The following is a 21,538-nucleotide window of genomic DNA, read 5'->3' on the forward strand; positions in this document are numbered from 1 at the left end:
TGCGTTTTTGCCTTGCTCCTTCATCTGCTGTGTGTTTCTCTGTCTTCTCATTTTGCTTAACTTACTGTGTTTGGGGCCTCCTTTTCGCAGGGTGCAGGTTCGTAGTTCCTGTTGTTTTTGGTGTCTGTCCCCAGTGGCTAAGGTTGGTTCAGTGTGTTGTGTAGGCTTCCTGGTGGAGGGGACTAGTGCCTGTGTTCTGGTGGATGAGGCTACATCTTGTCTTTCTGGTGGGCAGGTCCACGTTTGGTGGTGTGTTTTGGGGTGTCCGTGCTCTTATGATGATTTTAGGTAGCCTTTCTGCTAACGGGTGGGGTTGTGTTCTTGTCTTGCTAGTTGTTTGGCATAGGGTGTCCAGCACTGTAGCTTGCTGGTCGTTGAATGGAGCTGGGTCTTGGTGTTGAGGTGGAGATCTCTGGGAGATTTTTGCCGTTTGATATTACGTGGAGCTGGGAGGTCTCTTGTGGACCAGTGTCCTGAACTTGGCTCTCCCACCTCAGAGGCACAGCCCTGATTCCTTGCTGGAGCACCAAGAGCCTGTCATCCACACAGCTCAGAATTAAAGGGAGAAAAAAAAAGAAGGAAAGAAAGAAGAAGGTAAAATAAAATAAAATAAAAGAGTTATTAAGATAAAAAATAATTATTAAAAAAAAATTTTTTTAATTAAAAAAAAAGAGAAAGAAAGAAAGAAAGAAGAGAGCAACCAAACCAAAAAACAAATCCACCAATGATAACAAGTGCTAAAAACTATACTAAAAAAAAAAAAAATACCAAAAACAAAAGAATGGACAGACAAAACCCTAGGACAAATGGTAAAAGCAAAGCTATACAGAGAAAATCACACACAGGAGCATACACATACACACTCACAAAAAGAGAAAAAGGGAAAAACAAAATATATCGTTTATCCCACAGTCCACCTCCTCAATTTGGGATGATTCCTTGTCTATTCAGGTATTCCAAAGATGCAGGGTACATCAAATTGATTGTGGAGATTTAATCGCTGCCCCTGAGGCTGATGGGAGAGATTTCCCTTTCTTTTCTTTGTTCGCACAGCTCCCGGGGTTCAGCTTTGGATTTGGACCCGCCTTTGTGTGTACGTCACCTGAGGGCATCTATTCTTCGTTCAGACCCGACGGGGTTAAAGGAGCAGCTGATTCAAGAGCTCTGGCTCACTCAGGCCGGGGGAGGGAGGGGTACAGATGCGGGGCAAGCCTGCAGCGGCAGCAGCGAGCGTGACATTGCACCAGTGTGAGGCACGCTGTGTGTTCTCCCGGGGATGTTGTCCCTGGAACACAGGACCCTGGCAGTGGCGGGCTGCACAGGCTCCCGGGAGGGGAGGTGTGGATAGTGACCTGTGCTTGCACACAGGCTTCTTGGTGGCTGCAGCAGCAGCCTTAGCGTCTCATGCCCGTCTCTGTGGTCCGTGCTGATAGCCGCGGCTCACGCCCATCTCTGGAGCTCCTTTAAGAGGCGCTCTGAATCCCCTCTCCTTGCACATCAGGAAACAAAGAGGCCAGAAAAAGTTTCTTACCTCTTCGGCAGCTCCAGACTTTTTCCCGGACTCCCTCCTGGCTAGCTGTGGCGCACTAGCCCCCTTCAGGCTGTGTTCACGCAGCCAACCCCAGTCCTCTCCCTGGGATCCGACCTCGGAAGCCCAAGCCTCAGCTCCCAGCCCCCACCCGCCCTGGCGCGTGAGCAGACAAGCCTCTCGGGCTGGTGAGTGCTGGTCGGCACCGATCCTCTGTGCGGGAATCTCTCTGCTTTGCCCTCCGCACCCCTGTGGCTGCGCTCTCCTCTGCAGCCCTGAAGCTTCCCCCCTCTGCCACCCGCAGTCTCTGCCCGCCAAGGGGCTTCTAGTGTGTGGAAACCTTTCCTCCTTCACAGCTCCCTCCCACTGGTGCAGGTCCCGTCCCTATTCTTTTGCCTCTGTTTTTTCTTTTTTCTTTTGCCCTACCCAGGTACGTGGGGAGTTTCTTGCCTTTTGGGAGGACTGCGGTCTTCTGCCAGCGTTCAGTAGGTGTTTTGTAGGAGTTATTCCACATGTAGATGTATTTCTGATATATTTGTGGGGAGGAAGGTGATCTCCACGTGTTACTCTTCCGCCATCTTGATCTCCCCCATCATGTATTTTTTATTTATTTTCATATTGAAGTATAATTGATTTACAATATTATATTAGTTTCAGGTGTACAACCATACTGTTTCAATATTTTTATAGATTATACTCCACTTAAAGTTATTACAAAAATGGCTATATTAACCTGTGCTGTACAATATATCCTTGTTGCTTATTTATTTTATGCATAGTAGTTTGTATCTCTCAATCCTATACCCCTGTCTTGCCCCTCCCCTCTTCCCTCTCCCATCTGGTAGGCAATAGTTTGTTCTCTATGTCTGTGAGTCTCTTTCTGTTGTGTTATATACATTTATTTGTTTTATATTTGAGATTCCATATCTAAGTGACATCATATTTGTCTCTGACTTATTTCACTAAGCATAATACTCTCTAGGTCAGCCAACATTGTTGCAAATGACAGAATTTCATTCTTCTTTGTGGCTGAGTAGTATTCTCTTATATATATGTATACCACATCTTCATTATGCATTCATCTGTTAATGGGCACTTGGGTTACTTTGTAGACTTTTTAAAATAGTTCTAGTAGTTAGCTAGGACTATTTTATTTTATTTTAAATTTGTATTTAATATTGGAGTATAGTTGATTAACAATGTTGTGTTAGTTTCAGGTGTCTAGTAAAGTTATTGTTATACATATATACATGTATCTATTCTTTTTCAAATTCTTTTCCCATTTAGGTTATTACAGAATATTGACCAGCATTCCCTGTGCTATACAGTAGGTTCTTGTTGGTTATCTATTTTAAATATAGCAGTGTGTACATGTCAATCCCAAACTCCCAATCTGACTTTTGATGAGAGCCATTTTGACAGGTGTGAGGTGGTATCTCATGGTGGTTTTGATTTGTATTTCTCTGATTATTAGCAATGTTGAGCATTTTTTATGTGCCTGTTGGCCATTTGTATATTTTCTTTGGAAAAATGTCTATTCAGGTCTTCTGCCCATTTTTTAATTGTTTTTTTTTTTTTAGTATTGAATTGTATGAGCTGTTTATATATTTTATATATTAATCCCTTATTGGTCATATCATTTGCAAATATTTTCTCCCATTCCGTAGGTTTTCTTTTTGTTTTGTTTATGGTTTCCTTTGCTGTGCAAAACGCTTTTAAGTTTAATTAGGTCACATTTATTTATTTTTGCTTTTGTTTCCTTTGCCTTAGAAGACATATTCAAAAAAATATTGCTACGGTTTATGTAAAAGAATGTTCTGCCTGTGCTCTCTTCTAGGAGTTTTATGGTTTCAGGTCTTACATTTAGATCTTTAATCCATTTTGAGTATATTTTTGTATATGATGCATTTAGTGTTCTAGTCTCATTCTTTTATGTGGAGCTGTCCTGTTTCCCAGCACCAGTTATTGAAGAGACTGTCTTTCCTCCATTGTTCTCCATTCTTACCTCCTTCTTGCCTCCTTTGTCATAGATTAAGTTACCATAGTGCATGGGTTTAGTTCTGGGCTCTCTATCCAGTTGCGCTGATCTATGTGTCTGTTTATGTGCATTGCCATATGGTTTTGATTATTGTACCTTTGTAGTATAGTCTGAAGACTTGGAGGGTGAGACCTCCAGCTTCGTTCTTTTTTCTCAAGATAGTTTTGGCAATTCAAGGTGTTTTGAGGCTCCATATAAAGTTTAGGATTATTTATTCTAGTTCTGTGGAAAATGTCATAGGTATTTTGATAGGAATTGTATTAAATCTGTAGATTGCTTTGGGAAGTATGGACATTAAGACAATATTAATTCTTCCAATCCAAGAACATGGGATATCTTTCCATTTTTGATATCATTTTCAAATTCCTTCATTAATATTTTTTGATTTTCAGAGTATAGGTCTTTCACCTCCTTGGTTAAGTTTCTTCCTAGATATTTTATTCTTTTTGGTATGATTGTAAATGGGATTTTTAACAAATTTCTCTTTCTAATAGTTTATTATTAGTGTATAGAAAAGCAACAGATTTCTATATATTGTATATAGAAGTATATATAATATTATATATTAATCATATATCCTGAAACTTTGCTGAATTCATTTATTCTAATAGTTTTTTTGGTGGAGACCTTAGGGTTTTCTGTATGTAGTATCATATCATCTGCAAATAGTGACAGTTTTACTTTTTCCCTTCCAATTTGGAGGCCTTTTATATTTCTTTCATGTCTGATTTTTGTGCCTAGGACTTCAAATACTACATTAAATAAGAGAGGTGAGAGTGAGCATCCATGTCTTGTTCCTAATTTTAGAGAAAAAGATTTCAGCTTTTCAATTTTGAGTATGATGTTAACTGTGGGTTTGTCATAAATGACTTTAATAATGTTGAGTTATCTTCCTTCTTTGCCAGCTTTAATGAGAGTTTTTGTCACAAATGGATGTTGAATTTTGTCAAATACTTTTTTCTAAGTGTATTGCGATGATCATGTGTTTTTTATCCTTCCTTTTGTTAATGTGGTGTATCACTTTGATTAATTTGTGGATTGAACCATCCTTGTATGCCTAGAAAAAATCTCACTTGATCACAGTGCATGATCTTTTTTATATAGTGTTAGATTCAGTTTGCTAATATTTGTTGAGGATTGTTGCCTGTACATTCATCAGAAATATTGGTCTGTAATTTTCTTTTTTGCAGTGTCTTTGTCTGGTTTTGGTATCAAGGTAATGGTAGCCTTGTGGAATGAATTTAGGAGTGTTTCTTCCTCTTTAGTTTTTTGGATTAGTTTAGGAAGGATAGGTATTAGCTCTTCTTTATATGTTTGGTGGAATTCACCTGTGAAACCATCTTGTCTGGATATTGGTTTGCTGGGATTTTTTTTAATTACAAATTTTATTTCACTGCTAGTGATTGGTCTTTTCAGATTGTCTATGTCTTCCTGATTCAGTCTTGGCAGGTTGTATGTTTCTCGAAATTTATCAATTTCTTCTAGGTTGTCCTATTTGTTGACTTATAACTGTTCATAGTATTGTCTTATGATTTGGGGTATCTCTGTGATATCAGTTGTTATTTCTCCTCTTTCATTTCTTGTTTTGTTTATTTGAGGCCTCTCTGTTTTCTTCTTGATGAGCCTGGTTTAAGGTTTATCAATTTTGTTTATCTTTTCAAAGAACAAGCTCTTGGTTTCATTAATCATTTCTATTGCTTTCTTTGGTCTCTATTTTATGTATTTCCTCTCTGATCTTTATTATTTTCTTCTTTCTGCTGACTTTGGGCTTTGTTCTTCTTTTTCTAATTCTTTAGTTCGAAAGTTAGCTTGTTTATTTGAGATTTTTCTTGTTTCTTGACATAGACCTGTAAAGCTATAAACTTCCCTTGTAGAACTGCTTTGTAGATTTTGGAAAGTTGTGTTTTACATTTTCATTTGTCTTGAGGTATTTTCTGATTTCCTCTTTGATTTCTTCATTGACCCATTCTTTTTTTTTTTAGTAGTATGTTGTTATGTCTCCATGTGTTTGTGCTTTTCCCATTTTTCTTTCTGTAATTGATTTCTAATTTTATACCATTGTGGTCAGAAAGAATGCTTGATAAAATTTCTATCCTCCTAAATTTGTTGAGACTTGTTTTTTGGCCAAGTATATGATCTATCCTGGAGAATATTCCATGTGCACTTGAAAATAATGTGAAATCTGCTCTTTTGGAATGGGACGTCCTGTAGATGTCTATTAAGTCCAGCTGTTTTATTGTGTCATTTAAGTTCACCATTGCTGTATTGATGTTCTATCTGGATGATCTGTCCACTGATATAAGTGGGGTATTAACATCCCCTATTATTATTGTATTGTTGCAAATTGCCTGCTATATATATTTAGGTGTGCCTGTTTTGGATGCATATAAGTTAATGAGTGTAATATCCTCTTCTTGTTTTGGTTCCTTTTTCATTATATAATGCCTTCCTTTTTTTTTTCTTTTTTTATAGCCTTCATTTTAAAGTTTATTTTGTCTGATATGAATATTGATAACCCCCCCACTTTCTTATCATTTCCATTTGCATGAAATACCTTTTTCCATCCTCACCCTTTCAGTCTGTCTGTGTCTTTAGTTCTTAAGAGAGTCTCTTGTAATCAGCATATGATGGGTCTTGTTTTATTATCCAATCAGCCACCCTCTGTCTTTTGATTGGAGCATTTAATCTATTGACATTCAAAGTAATTATTGATTGTTATGTTTCTTCCCTTGTGATTTGATGATTTTCTTTAGTGGTATGCTTGTGTTCTTTCTTGTTCTTGTGTATCTATTATAGGTTTTTGATTTGTCGTTATCATTTTGTTCATATATGTTGACCTATAACTATATCTGTTTGTTTTGTACAGGTAGTCTATTAGATTCAAACACCTTCTAAAAGATCTACATTTTTTTTACTCCCTTCACCCACACTTTATGTTTTTGATCTCATATTTTATATCTTCATGTTTATCCCTTTATTGATTATTGTAGTTTTACTTGATTTTACAATTTTTTGTCTTTTAATGTTTGTAGTAGCCCATTTAAGTGGTTGATCCTCAGCCTTTACTATATATTTGCCTTTACTAGTATGATTTTTCCTTTCCTGTAGTTACTTGTTGTTAGTCTTTTCTTTTCCACTTAAAGAAGACCCTTTAACATTTATTTTAGAGTTGGTTTAGTATCAATAATCTCTTTTAGTTCTTGCTTGTCTGAGAAATTCTTTATCTCTCCTCTACTTCTAAATGATAATTTTGCTGGGTAGTGTATCCTACAGAGCAGGTTTTTTGTTTTTGTTTTGTTTTTGTGTTTGTTTGCAGCACTTTAAATATATCATGCCTCTCCCATCTGGCCTGTAAAATTTCTGCAGAAAAATCAGCTGGTAGCATAATAGGAATTCCCTTGAATATAATCCTTTGTTTTTCTCATGCTGCTATTGGAATTTTCTCTTTATCTTTAACTTTTATCATTTTAATTGTGATATGTCTTGGTGTGTATCTATTTGGGTTCATCTTTTTTGGGACCCTCTGTGGTTATTTTTCCTGGATATCTGTTTCCTTCTTTAGGATTGTGAACTTTTAATTTCATTACATAAATTTTTAACCCCCTTCTCTCTCTCTTCTACTTTTGTAACATATAATGCGAATGTTGCTAAGCTTGATGTTATCCCAAAGTCCCTTAAACTGTTCTTATTTTAAAATTTGTTTTTCTTTTTGCTGTTCTGATTGGGCGATTTACATTATTTCACCTTCTAGATCACTTATGTGTTCTGTATCACCTAGTCTGCTGTTCATTCCTTCTAGTGTGTTTTCCATTTTAGTCATTGTATTTTTCAGTTCTGACTGATTCTTTTTTATATTTTCTAGTTCCTTGTTAAAATTCTCACTGTGTTCGTCTATTCTTCTACCTAATTTCAGTTAGCATTCTTATTACCAAATATTTGAATTCTTTTTCTGGTAAATTGTTTATTTCTGTTTTGTTTTGTTTTATTTTATTTTATTTTATTTTAATTTTATTTTATTTTATTATTTTATTTTATATTTTATTTTATTTTATTTTATGGCTTTTCCCTTGTGTCTTTGAGTCAGATTTCTCTTCTTATTTTGTTTAGCTTTCTGTCTCTATGGAATTAGGCTAAACAGTTACCTATTGCAGAATGGGTGTCCTAATATGGGAGCATCCCTGTACAGTCTGTATGTTCCCAGTGGCTTTGGTGGGAGAACTAAACTTGACATGAACACAAGGCACATCTTTATTCAGGATGTTCTGGCAGCTATCACCTTGGTAGAAGGAGGGGCTAGAAATGGAGGGGCTAGGACCAGAGCTGGGCCTTCCACTCTCCTCAGTGACCATCACTGCCCTATCAGGGGTGGGGTTAAATCTCAAGATGCTGGAGGAGAAGCCCTGAGAGTTGGGTCTTAGCAGGCTCAATTCCCTTTAAGTGTTGTTCTTCCCTCTCCCAGCACCAGCACCCTTGCCCCAGAGGAGAACAGTGCTAGAGCAAGAGGGGCTGGTGTGGGTATTTGGCAAAAGTTGGGGCATAGGCTGTGGTGGTCTGGCAACCCTTCGAGGTCTGGACTGCCTCTGGCATGCCACCTGTACAACTGCCGGTAATGGATGCCCCCTCCTTACTCAGATGCTGATTAGGGTTTCAGTTGCCTTAGCATTTCATGACCAACGTATTTTCCCATTTGTGGCAGCACACACTCCAGTGTGAAGCTGCAATGCAAGGCAAGCAGTGCTGGAAGATTCACTTGGCTTAGGCTGGGGCATGTGCCTGGATGGTTGTGGAAAGCCAGTCAGCCACCCACGTAGTTTAAATCCACCCTCTCCACCCTGCTTTAGGAGCAAGCAAGCATTTGTATGCTATTAACGAGTGGAGTCCAGGCTTCCCACAGTCCTCCTGTTAGTCCCACTGGCCCTCCAACCAGCCAAGGGGGCTCATCTTCCCTTTGTCAGAACCCAGAGCTGGGGCACCGAATATGTGTCTCACATTGCTCACTCCTCAGGGAGGGTCTCCACCCATGTAATGTCCCTTTTCCTCTGAGTCCCATCCCAGGGGCACAGATTCAAACCTGATTGCGTCCCCTCCCTTCCTACCCAGTTCTGCGTGGATCTTTCTTACAACCTTGGTTGTACAGGAGTTTTTCTGCTAGTCTTCAGTTAGTTTTCAGTGAGAATTGTTTCACCTGAAGATATATTTTTGATGTCTAAATGGGGGGAGGTGAGTTCCATGTCCTTTTACTCCACCGTCTTAATTTGAGTCCCATCTTTCTCAGTATATTCTTTACCTTAAACCTTTGTGTGTCATACATATTCTGACAAATTTCTTCTGTTATATAAACTTATCCTTTAATTTTACTTGGAATTTTTGTAGTTGTATACAAGTCTTCAGTTTTTATTCAAACAGATATGTCATCTTTTTCTTTTATTGCTCTGGAGGGTTTTACTTGCTTTGGAAAGTCCTCCACATACTCATATAAAGATACATTGTATTTTATTCTAATGCTTTTTGTTACTTTTATTATTAAAATAATAACTCTTTAATCCATATGGAATTCAGTTTTATGTATATAATGAGTTTGGGATGTAACTTTATTTTTTCTCCAAGTGGTTAGTCAACTGTCAACAGTCCCTTTATTGTATGCCCAATTTTCCTTATTGATCTGAACACACACACACACACACACACACACACACACACACACACTTGAGGCCTGCTTCTCTTCCATTAAACCATTTGTCTATTCTTATTGCAATACTAACCATTTTAATTTCAGTGACTTTTCTTATGTTTTTATAGAGAAAGCCTACCATTCAATTCTTCTTTTGATATTTGACATTTTGACATTGGAACCAGGCTAATTTCCTAACTTCAAACCCAAGGACCTTGGTAACAAACCACCTGGACTCCAGTTTGATAGACTTATGAGGTTGTTATTGTTATTATTGAGGATTGCAGAAGGATAGGAGCCAGTATGGAAACATTCATCTTTACTTTTAGATGGAGACTTTGAAACAACTAGTCAGTTCTTACTTCCTTAGTACCACTGGGGAGAGCCCAGAAAGTGAAGTTTAATTAACTAGCAGGTCTTATGAAACAATTAAACATATTTACTGAACATATTACCAACCAGGCACTCCAAATATGTATTTCATTTAATCCTCCTGACAATGCTATGAAATGAACATTTTCATCCCTGTTTTCTGAAAAAGAAAATGGATTCTTAGAATGTAAGTGACTTGCCCCAGATCTCACTGCTCACAAATCCTGGAGCCCAGTATTCATACTCATAACTGTATGAATCCAGAATTTTTAATATGATTATTGTATGTTTTAAATTATTTTTTCCATTCATATCTGGCCCCAACACCCCACTGATATTTTTTAAGGACACATAAGTTTTATAATATAAACCGAGCTGAAACTGATGATGCTGGAAATATTTATAGTTGGAAGATCATGGCTATTCTCTTCATTTCACAGTAAACCTATAGGGCAGGAGTTGGCCTTATAAAGGACCAAATAGTAAGTATTTTCTCGTACAGGACCAGAGAGTAAAGGACCAGAAGTAAATATTGTAGACTGGGCCACAGGGTAGTGTGAAAGTAGGCATAGTTCATACATACATGTGCATTACTATGTTCCAATAAAACTTTATTTACAAAAAGAAGTGATAGGCATGATTTGGCCCATGCTCTCTAATTTGTGGAGCACTCATATAAAGGACTAACAGTGCCTTTCAGGGGTGGCCTACCTTCTTTTCCTTCTGTGATTTCTAGTTCTGTTTAATAAGCAATTCAGTCCAGTCAACATATATTGAACATCTACTATATGCTTTGCTGAACTTAGAATAGATATTATGAAGAAAATGCATTCCCTGCTCTCAAAGAGCTCAAATTCATTTTCTTTTCCTATTCTTTCCACCTTAAACTTGTTGCTCACATTCTTTTCATTTGTAATTTATATGCAAGACTTGTTTTAGTTGCACTGTTGGTCTTTGATGAATAGTCATGTCTGTTAAGTAATAGGAATAGCTTTTTTTGCATACAGCACCTGCTATACAACCTTTTAAAATATTGCATTATCATGAGACATAAATGTGTATTAAATGAAGAAAATAACATATTTTAGTGAAGATGAAGTAATTAATTGCTAAGATTACTTACCTTTGCTCTAGTTTTAATCTTGCCTGTGAGTGATGATAAAAAAAAAGATTGAATTCTTTCTACTCATGAATTCATCTACAATTCAACCTGGTGGTTTGCTATTATCAAAGTCTTTTTTAAAGTCTTTTTAAATTCTTGGTTAATACATATGTATGATCTCTCCAAGGACAATTTTATTTGATTCATCCTGCAACCAGCTCCTGTTGCATATGTAACTTCAATAAGCTTCAGAGGATAATGAGGTGGTGTGGTCCACTGTATAGAGCAATTACTGGGCTTCAAGAGCTTCCTAATCCTTTCTGAGGTTCCAGGAAATCTCCTCCTGGGTCTTTGGGCATGGGTGACAGTGTGTGCCATCCTCAAAGTAATCAGTGATTGTAATTCCATGGTGATTTTTCTACCATGAAGCAAGGGTTTGGCTCAAAGCCTTTATAGAATTCCACAGGCGGTCTACCCACAAAGCCTTTTATAGATCTTTGCATTTAATGTGTCCCTCAAACTACTTCCAAGAGCAAAAACAAATAAAAAGGCATCATTTCCATTTAGTCTTTCAGCTCCTTTGCTTTTTTGTAAGTCTTTTGATTAAAATAAATAAATCAAAAAGTACAAATTTTTTCTTTTTCCTGACAGTTTACCTCTTACAGGATTCACAGCAAAACATACCATCCCAATTCCCTTTAGCCATACAACGTAAATGGCAGGGCTTCAGCCAGACAAGGAGTTTGCACCTCTGACCAATGTCGGGTTGACTAACCTGTTATAACTTTTGTTCATCCACATAAAAGAGGCTTTTTTGGTGGGAATTGATAGACTTGCTTTGCCCTTGATTATTCACATATGGGATCTTTGGACTGCCTGAGAGAAGGGAGTTTACAAAAGTGGTGAAGAAGAAAGGCAACTGAAAGGGAGCCAGTATTTATTGGATACAATGTAGGCACTGTAAAAACTTGGATTTTGTGGACAGATAGACCTGAGTTCGAATCTTGGCTTCACCACTAACTCGCATGTATCTTATGTAATGTCTTTACTTCTCTGTGCCTCAGTGCTATATCATCCATAAAATGGGAATGACAGTGATGCTAACTACCTGATGGAAAGGACGCATGGGATGTCTTTAAAACATACCTGGTTCAGAGTAATTGTTAATATAATCTATTATCATTAGCTATCAATTTTCAGTTATATTCATCATTAATAAAAGTCATCACCAACATACTTACTTTTACTCAACAGATGTTAATAAATTGTTGCTATTTGCTAAAATCTGTGCTGTAGTTATTTTGCTACAACATTCATATAACTATAATTCCTGCCGTGTAGAATTTTGAAGTCTAATGAGAGATATAGACATACAAGCACAATAAGGCAAACCTGCAAAAATGTTAATTATATGAGTTTGCACTGGGTTTTAAAGATAGTACACAGGAAAGATGTTTAATCTAAAGATGGATAGGGGTTAGGAGAGGCTTACAGGAAGTGGTGACACATAAATTGAAAACAGGAATATGGATAGGAAGTAGGTATGTGATGGATTAAGGAAAGAAATATGATTTAGGCAAAAGGAGCTGTATATGCTGAGAGAATTTTGCTTATTTTGGAAAAGCAAATATTTTAGCTTGACCAGATGAAGAATGGGAGTATTGGGCTGACACTAGATGCATACAGAGAGGAAAGCAGAGAGAAAAAAAATCAAGGTTCTTGATTCAGGGCTAAGGAGTTTGATGCTTACCTTGAGAGCAGTGGAAGTTTCAACCAAGGGAGTCATCCCCTGTAAGGCAGGTATTATACCCATTTTACAAGTGGCAAAATTGAGGTTCAGAGATGATACATAATATTACAACATTATAGAAGGTTCCAATCTCCCACTTACATCATGGAAGGAGATAAATGAGTGCCAACAGTGTTTCTGGGCCTGTACTAGGTGTTTTATGTTAAATTATCTAATTTAAACCTACCATTCTCTTTGAGAAGTGTTCACCAAAAAGTAAATAAGCACATTGTTGTAGGAATACCTCCTGATGTGCCGTAGTGTTGGGGGAGGAATGGTGTCTCAGTCTTCTGATGGAGAAATAGAGAAATCAAAAATGACAGAAATTTACTGGTATACGGGTAACTAGCCATGAGGAAGAGTGTAGCTGTCCTTTAAACTTACATCATAGCGTTTAGATGGCTCCAAATGATCTGGCTTCACTGGCACCTACATCAAGGACAGTTCAAGAGAGAATGGCTCTGTGGTTCATAGGCAGGCAGCTAGGCGTGAGTTTTCATCCATAAACAGGGCGTATTATCACTTTACCATATGGAAGATCAAACGAAGAGTGCTAGGACATAGGACCCTCAGGTACATATTCATGAGGATCCCAAGGGAGTATATAAAACATAGAAAAATTTAATCTGTGGTAACTTGAGGAATTTTGTTATTCATGTATCAAGAGACTTCTCCTGGGAGGAAAACAACTGTGATTTTTCTCAAGCTCACCTCAGAAAAGCATACTTTGATCTACATTTATATAGATTACAGAAACCCCTTTTTTGTGTGTGTTGAGGTATCATTTTACAAGTAGTCTTCTCTTTCTGATGACTTTTTAAATCTCTTTGTTTTTGATGATCTACAGTTTTAATCTGATATGTCTACATGTATTTGCTCCATTTGGAATTTGCTGTGCTAGCTGAGTCTGGAGATTCATATGTTTCATCAGTTATGGAAAGTTATCAGCTCATATCTTTTCTCTCCCTATGCTTTCCATTCTTCTTTAACTCAGATATATCTACCTTAATGTGTCTTTCATATTTTACATCTCTTTGTCCCTCTGAGATAGTTTGTGAATTTCTTCTATCTATATTACAATTCAGTATTTATCTCTTTAATTCTAACTAATATGTGCATTCTATTTTAATTGACTTTTTAATATTTTTATGCCTAGAACATCTGGTTAATTTTTCTCATGTGACCCTGGTTGTCATTTTTAATATTTTATTCCTCTTGCAAGTTTTGATAACTTATACTTACCCAAATATTTTAAAATATACATAGTTTTTATGCTTTCTCTGGTGATTATTTTATCTGGATTTCTGTGAGATCTAATCGTGCTCTTTATTTTTCTGCTGATCCTACTTGTGGTGGCTTCTTTCCTCGTGTGTGTTGGTTTGTGATACCGTGAGTTCATATATGCTGCAGATTTAATGGGAAGCCCCACAAGGCCTGAAATGAGGATGGGCATTACAGAAATAATTTTATTTGTTTCTGCCAGTTGCCCCCAAGAAACTCCCAACCAAAAACTAACCTGTGTTACTTTTTAATGTTGGGTTTTCGAGAAATAAAACCAAATCTGCATCAAGGAAGTTCTGGAATACTGAATTCTTGGGGTAGACTTTAACTTTTCCCAGCAGATTGGAGGCTAAGATAGACAAGTTTTCTTGTCAACCATTCCCTTTTCTCATGGGTATTTTCTAGTCTACCTTTGAATGAGGGCATAGTGCCACTAGATTCCTGCCCTTTTGATGTAAGCTCTGTTCTCACACATCACCTTGCCTGGGCTCAAGGTCATTTCTACTGTTCTGGGCACAGCCATTAAAACCTAAACTTCTTGGTTACTGAGATTGACAAGCTCCCCTAGGGCATCCATGGGTTAGCCTCAGCCTGCCATTCTGATTCCTATCTCTCTTGTGAATTCTGGCCTCTGGAGACTATCCTTACTTTCTAGTTAGTTCAGTTATGCACTTGGAAGGATATTTGCTATATTTTATCTAACATTTCTAGGTGTTTTGCATTGGGAAGTTTTTGAGAGTTTAGCTCGAAAACATTGCTAGAAACAAACTTGGAAAGTAGGAATTAGAAGTTTTTGATGATCTTCTGTTTTGGAGTCTTCGTGGCATCCATAACAAACACTACTTCTAGATATTTTCCAGCCAGTTCAGATTGTGGCAGCTAGAGCTAGCAATTCTCTTTTTAATGTCTCAGTTTTTATGAATTTCACAGATCAGAGGGGCCATAGCAAGAATATTGGGCACTAGCAAGGTTTTTGTTTTTGGTTTTTTTTTTTTACAATTACCTAGCTCACCAAAGGTAGTAAAGTCAAGTCGAGAGGCAGAAGGCTGAGCATTTAACTTTTTTAGCTTTAAGGTAATTATATCCTTAGAATGGGGAAGAATGTTAACGTCTCTTTGCTTGTCTGCATATCTTATCATACTGTTTTAATATTAATTTGTATAGATTAATATTTCTTAATAGTAGGAATATTGATGAGGGATTTTTGCATATCTAGAGAGAAGGGGAAGAGGAAGATGTGAAAAAATACCATGAGATTCATGCAGCCAAAAGTGCTCACTCATCCTCTCCCCTTCCAATCAGCAATCACAAGCTGGAGTTAGGAGTGTTGAGAATATAGCAGAATCAGGATGCTTTCTCCTTCATCAATCAGTATAGTCAATATTTTATTAATAATACAGTAAATATAATATAAAAATGAAATATTTTAAAATGCATATGGAAAGAGTGATAGCACTGTGAATATGGTTATAAATGTGGCTTATTTTGTAAAATTACAGTATATCCAGACTGACAAGCACCAGGTGCAATGCAAGTCCAAGAAAATCTGAGTAGACCAAATAGTTCTTTGGAACTTTCTTTTAACGAGAGCTGAACAAGTACAGTTATGGAATGCAATTCACTGAATATCTCCTCTATTTCAATATGATAAGTCATCTGGCTGGAAGTCAGGACTCCTTCTTTTCTTAGTTAACTTATGCTAAGGCAGAGGTTCAGATAGGCAAATAGTAAATTTCGGCTGAATCAAAGTATATGAATCCCTATTTATGTAATTAATGAACACTCAATGCTTTCTCTTTCTGCAACTAGATTATATTATATGCTTAGCTTCACCAGTCTGGAATTAGTCTGATACATTGCACAGTTGAGGGGCACCATTCACATTTGCAAAACCTGTACAACAGTATGTGATGGGTCCTATCTAGATAAGAAGATAAAATTATATTTCTTATTTGCATTTTTGCCAATATAGGGAAATCTTTTTATCTGTTCCAGAATTCCTCCTCCCATCATTATTCCAAAGTGGCTGCCTCATTTTATCTTTCTGTCTCTCTTTCTTCCTTCTTTTCTTTTCTTTTTCTTTTTTGTTTTTTTGTTTTTTGTTTGCCAGAATCAACCTGGACTTAATGCTTGTCCAACAGTTGTCAGACGCAAGCCTGTACACTGAAGATTCAACCACCACCATCTGATAGCTGATTACAGGCTACCAAATGAGGCTCTGCTGCTGAAGCTTAAGGCAGCCACAAGCCTGGAGCCACAAGCTCCAGCCACAAGCCACAAGCGGGCATGTCTGACCCACTGATGGTGTTGCAGCTACTGCCCTTTCAGCCATGACTGCTGGTTTTCCACAGCCTGGTCATGCTCAAAGGCAAATCTTTGTTGCTTCATTTGGCTTGTTCTGGGACTCAGGTGCATCTTCTGAATGCAGGGATCCTCCTATCACTCTGATTAGGAGCTCTTCATAGCCTAACATGTGCAAAGGACGGTCCTTTGCTAATAGCTCAAAGAGAGAAACTCTGCAGCTGCTGCCACTGCAGCTGCTGCCACTGATGCTCATTTAATATTTGCACAATCTGATCCTGTTGCCTTTTTCCTGCAGACAGTATGAGGGTACAATAGCCTTGCAATATCTAGAGGAGCAGCAAGAGGAGACCTCTCTCAACGTTAGTATAGCTACTGTTGTCTCTTACATCTGTTAGAGTGGGATCCTATAAATGCGTATTTTCTTTTACTTTCATGGGCACAGTCATTATTCCCAGAGCACTCCTGTGGTGCTAATGTACTTCAGTCAGAATAAAAGTCTCATTTTTGCTACATATTGAAATAAAAATGTATGTCCTTACTGTTCTCATGATGAGTAGCTTCTTGAAGATATCAGCTTTCATTAGACATTATCTCATTTCACTGGACGTATTCTTTCTATGAGAGAACAGATGGACATTTTTCCCTTTTTCTTCAAGATAATTAGTGCACCTTGACTAACTTATCCCCATGCCCTTAAAAGAGGAGTAAAAAAACAACTGAAAAAGTTTCCTTATATCTTTTACTCAGAACATTGTTATCTACTTGCATTTTAGTTTCACAATTAGAATAAACAAAGGAAATCAGGAAGTTGGCTCCAAAGTGACTTGTAAATAGAATTGCTTGGCATAAATATGGCTGGCAACTTTTGAATAACATTTCTCTGGAAAAGAGAGAAAGATAGGAAAAACAGAAAAAAAAAAAAAAGACTTGTACCTTACTAAATACCCTGTGGGAAAAAGGTATTATAGTAGGTACCCTGATATCAACTCATTCTCTTTACCAGAGAGACACTGTTAGCAGAAAGAAAAGAAGGATATGAGTGGGTCTAATCTCATTGACTGGACCTCTGGGTAAATAAATGCTTTGAAGAAGGGCTCTTATCTGCAGAGTGCCCTTAGCGGGATGTTCATGATTAAAGAATTACTTACAGTAAAAAAAACCCCATAATCTATGAGACATGGCTCCCTTGAGAATGTCACTTAAGCTATATAACTCTATGGGTATGAGATGGAGTGTTTTTTCATATTTTAAATGCTCCCTATTGTAGGAGAAATCTCACAAAACCTCACTAGGAGAGCTCAGATATTATTCTGTACCAGAGAGTGTGTCTCCAATGTAAAAAGGAAGGGCCTGGGAAACTACCCTTGATGTCCTCACATGTTGAAAATGTTTAAAAGAAAACTTATCAGGATTCCAAAGTCTCTGAAGACAAAGTTGGTTGGAATAAATATACTTGGACTCCCCTCTTCCACATCAATTCTTCTAATAGCTTGTGAGTTATAAGTGTAATGGGATAAGAATTTTTTTCTGATGCAATAAATTAATTATAAAAGTATATGATTGATATGAACGGAAACCATCCTAATGAGATGATGATGAGAATTGCATGAAGGATAATGCATGACAAGTGTACCATTATAAGGTTGTATTTATGTTGAGGGATTTAAGTATTTCATACTTGTTATTTATAAGGTATTAAAAAGCCCCAAGGTAAAAATACAGCTGTAAATTCATGCATTTCCCTTGAATTATCTTGTAGAGTGTATTGTGTGGAATTTTAAAGCTGGTTAATATGTATTATGTTGAAGTTAATAGTGATTTGAACACTACTTGATGAATTTCTCCAGATGCTTTGACATACTCAACAGAGGTAACTCTTTCATGTCATATTTAAAGGCTAAAATGCAAATATAACAAGGACATCTTAGTAAAATTTCAAAGCCATTTTTACTATGCAGTGTTTCCCTGAATTAGATAATTACATTAACTATTTAGTTGTCATAAGTGCTTTTTTCAAAATGAGGTATAGATTATATAGATAGATAATAGATAAATGACCATGTGATCTGTGTTCTTTGAGAACGTATTGATCTCAATCAAATCATAATGTTATAAATGTAACATTAAAGTATAGGAAAATAACATTTTGGGGATAATAATAATCTGGGGATCTAAATTTAAAACTGTGTTATGTTTTATAGGGTTTTAGCTTGCAGAGTATCTTAAAATTACTGAAATCTTTATTATAATGTTTATTGTGAAATGCCTGTGAAAGAGTAATGCTTCGTAAGTAAGATCAGATTCTTTTTTACTTCAGGAAAGAAAGCAGTTTTTCTAGTGAGGGATAGCAGCTCACACCACGGGCTCCACATACTATTTCAGCAGAGAAGTGAGTTGCAGCAAGATTTCAGGATTAGCCCAAAGATGATGTGTGAATAGTACCCTGGACCTGGGATCAGAGGATCTGTACACTAAATCCTCCCTATGCTGTTGCTGAAGAAGGAGAGTTCTCTGCTGTGAAGGAGGGGATCACCGTAAAACTTAGCAGCCTGATTCACCAACCAAACACTAGATGGTCAGATGAGAGCAAACCTACGGAGGGAAACTTCCTCAAGGGTTGACCCTGGGACCGAATAATCAGATTCTCCCACATTCTGTCTTTTCAACCTTAAAGGAGCAAAGGGAGGATTTTTCTCTTTGGTGAATCAAAACCACCAAATTCACCAAATTACATTACCAATCACTGATGAGATAGGGCAAGTAAAAATTGTTTACTCGAGGATAGACTGGGGCGTTGCAGTAATAATACAGGGACCAAGACAGATTGCAGGAGTGGCTACTGTAGAATATTTCACTACCTAAAAGACATGCTAGGATGTTGTAACCTCTCAAGGTCCTTCACAGGTCTATCATTCTAAGAATTTTATCTTCCTTTCCATTTTAATACTGTCCTAGGTCTCCTTTTCTTTCCAGTTTATTTTCTCTTGCTTTCTTCATTTTCTTAGATGCATTTTGATCTCTGTCTCCACTCTCTTGGGGGAGATCGATAGCTTGTTAAAAAAAGATAGTGACACCTGAAAGGGCAGGGCTAATGGTCCTACTCAAGAAATAATTGTGCTAACTGGATTTATATACCATATCTAGTCTCCTCCTTTCAAAAGGGCCAAGGATCCTAATGAATGATAGAAAGAAAAATTATTTTGGCTGGTGGGGAAGGAACAGGAGAGGAAAGGGGAAAATACAGTAGTTTAAAAAAAATACTGGAAGAGACTTTTTAGGCAGTTAACAAAAACTCGTTATCATTGTTTTTGAGATAAAGAATTAAAACATCTTCAAATAGTGTTATTTAATAAAGGTGCATAGTCCTCTAAAATAAGGAACATTGTATGCGAAGAAGTTACTGAAAATGCCTCCTTTTGAACCAACTATATTTCTCAGATGTTGCTTTCAGAAATAGGGATATAAAATTAGATGATTTGAAAATAACAGTATATTTTTGCTTTATTACAAAACAGTAGAAAACTAAGGAAAATAATCAGATAAGCAGAAACATTTTTCTCCTCAGAGATGACTATTAGAATGCCATTCCAGACATTTTCCAGATAGATGACAGATGTTTGATCAACTACTCTTACTTTATTGTAAATTTTTATTTTTCACTTAATAGCGTGAGAATATCCTTCCATATCTTAAGTGTGATTCTACAAAACGTAACTAATTGCTACATAGTCTTCCCTGTGCTGCACCAACCTTTCTGTACATATTGCTTCATGACTGAAGAAAGAGGAAGACAGAGGTAGGGAGGAGTGAGGGAAGGAGGGTAGATGAAATAGAGGATGACGTGGAGATAGGGGTATAGGCCAGTAGATAGTAGAGAACAGCAGCAGAGAAAACTAATGAGAAAGCGAATCCTGTGGACTTGGGGTTTGGGTCTCCATTTACTAGCTCTCCTGATACAAGCCTTCTTCTATTTGTGATCTAATTTCAGAGTGTTTATTGTCTGCTTAATTGCTCAATGTGCAGATTAAGACCCTGGCAAAATTCTCCAGCTTTGCAACTAGAGAGATTGTAATTTATTAGTAATTTTCTGTCTTGGGGTATGTCACCCAGGCACTTGTATCTCTGGTTTCCTCTCTGTAGATTGGAGATTTAGCTTGTAGGGTGCTTGCAAGTTTTAAATTAAATTAGGTAGTATCTTTAGAGTCTTCAGGAGACTGATAGATCCTGGATGAGCACTCAGCAAATATTAGACTAAACCATGTGAAATTGCCATTTTTCAGGTCAAAAGGTCAAATATTGGCAATTTTATGTAGTTCAACTTAACATTGATTGTATCTTTTTAAGCAGCTAGGAAGGCATAGACCAACACTAAAGACACCTAACAGTACAGTCCTGTCCCATAGTCTGATCAGACCCTGCTCCTGCTCTGTTGCCCATGAGCAAGACCAGCTTTGCCCTACCTGAACATGATATGAAGTATTGCCTGCTAATCACTCGGGGGCCCCATGACTCTCCCTATGTGTATTTCCTCCTGTTGCCAGATGATTGGGCCTCTCACTGAGCTCTGCGTCCAGGGCAACTTACCTTGGACCCATTATACCACTAATGGGGCTATGGCTATTTTTTCCCACTTGATGGCTGTCTGGATTTCATTTCACTTGAACTCGATTTAAGCTGTCATGGCTTAGGAGCACGATGCTTTCAGGGAACAAACAGTCTACCCTCCAAGTGGTAATAATCAGAAACTGGCCATTGTTTCAGTGGAGCCTGTGCTCACATTGTAGCAAACATCTTGCAGTTTCTTTAATTTAGCATGCTGTTTCTGTGCTTTTGCCTTTGCCTGTCCCTCTGCTGGCAACACTTGTTTTTCTCCCTATTGACTTATCAAACGCCTACTCCTCCTGCAAAAGACAGCTCATACGTCCTGTGCTCCATAAAGCCTTCTCTGATTTCCATAGGCCAACACGCTTGCACTGCCCCCCATTTGCCACTGTACCCCCATATACAGCAATCTTGGCAATTACCACACTATATTTGGGTCTGTCTCCCCATTTAACTGTGAGCTCCTGGAGAGCAGGAACAGCATCTTTACACTCAACTATTCCCAGTGTTCGGCACTTTAAATGAAACACAGTAGGCACCCGCTAAAATATTTCCTGAAAAAATTAATAAATGAATGAGCCAACCTCTTTTCAGGGCCCAAGAAAAGATCAATCTCTCTTTTTTTTTTTTTTTTTTGCATTAGCTGTCTATTCTTTCCTCCTCCCCACGTCCCTCCCTCCTTGGCTCCCATTTTTCCTTTCTTTTCAATTCAGGGTTAAAAATTCCCAAATTACCTCCCTGTTCAGAAGCTTATGGGAATTTTGAAGATTCTGATGTGCACAGGTATACAGAATGAAAAAATAATCACACACAAAACTGAGGAGATTCCTTGGCATCTTTCAACTGACTGC

The 21,538-nt window shown here is 37.4% G+C and overlaps 1 protein-coding gene and 1 long non-coding RNA gene across 3 annotated transcripts in view; one reads left to right on the plus strand and one right to left on the minus strand.

The window, feature by feature from the left end:
- The window catches only part of LOC309632767 (uncharacterized protein), a 1,168,925-nt gene that overhangs the window by 755,792 nt on the left and 391,595 nt on the right, over positions 1-21,538 (plus strand). The gene's annotated exons all lie outside the window — the stretch shown is intronic.
- The window catches only part of LOC309632783, a 664,345-nt gene that overhangs the window by 260,662 nt on the left and 382,145 nt on the right, over positions 1-21,538 (minus strand). The window lies entirely within an intron of this gene.

The sequence above is a fragment of the Balaenoptera borealis genome (genome assembly GCF_965194805.1).
Source record: "Balaenoptera borealis genome assembly, chromosome: 8".
NCBI lineage: Eukaryota > Metazoa > Chordata > Mammalia > Artiodactyla > Balaenopteridae > Balaenoptera > Balaenoptera borealis.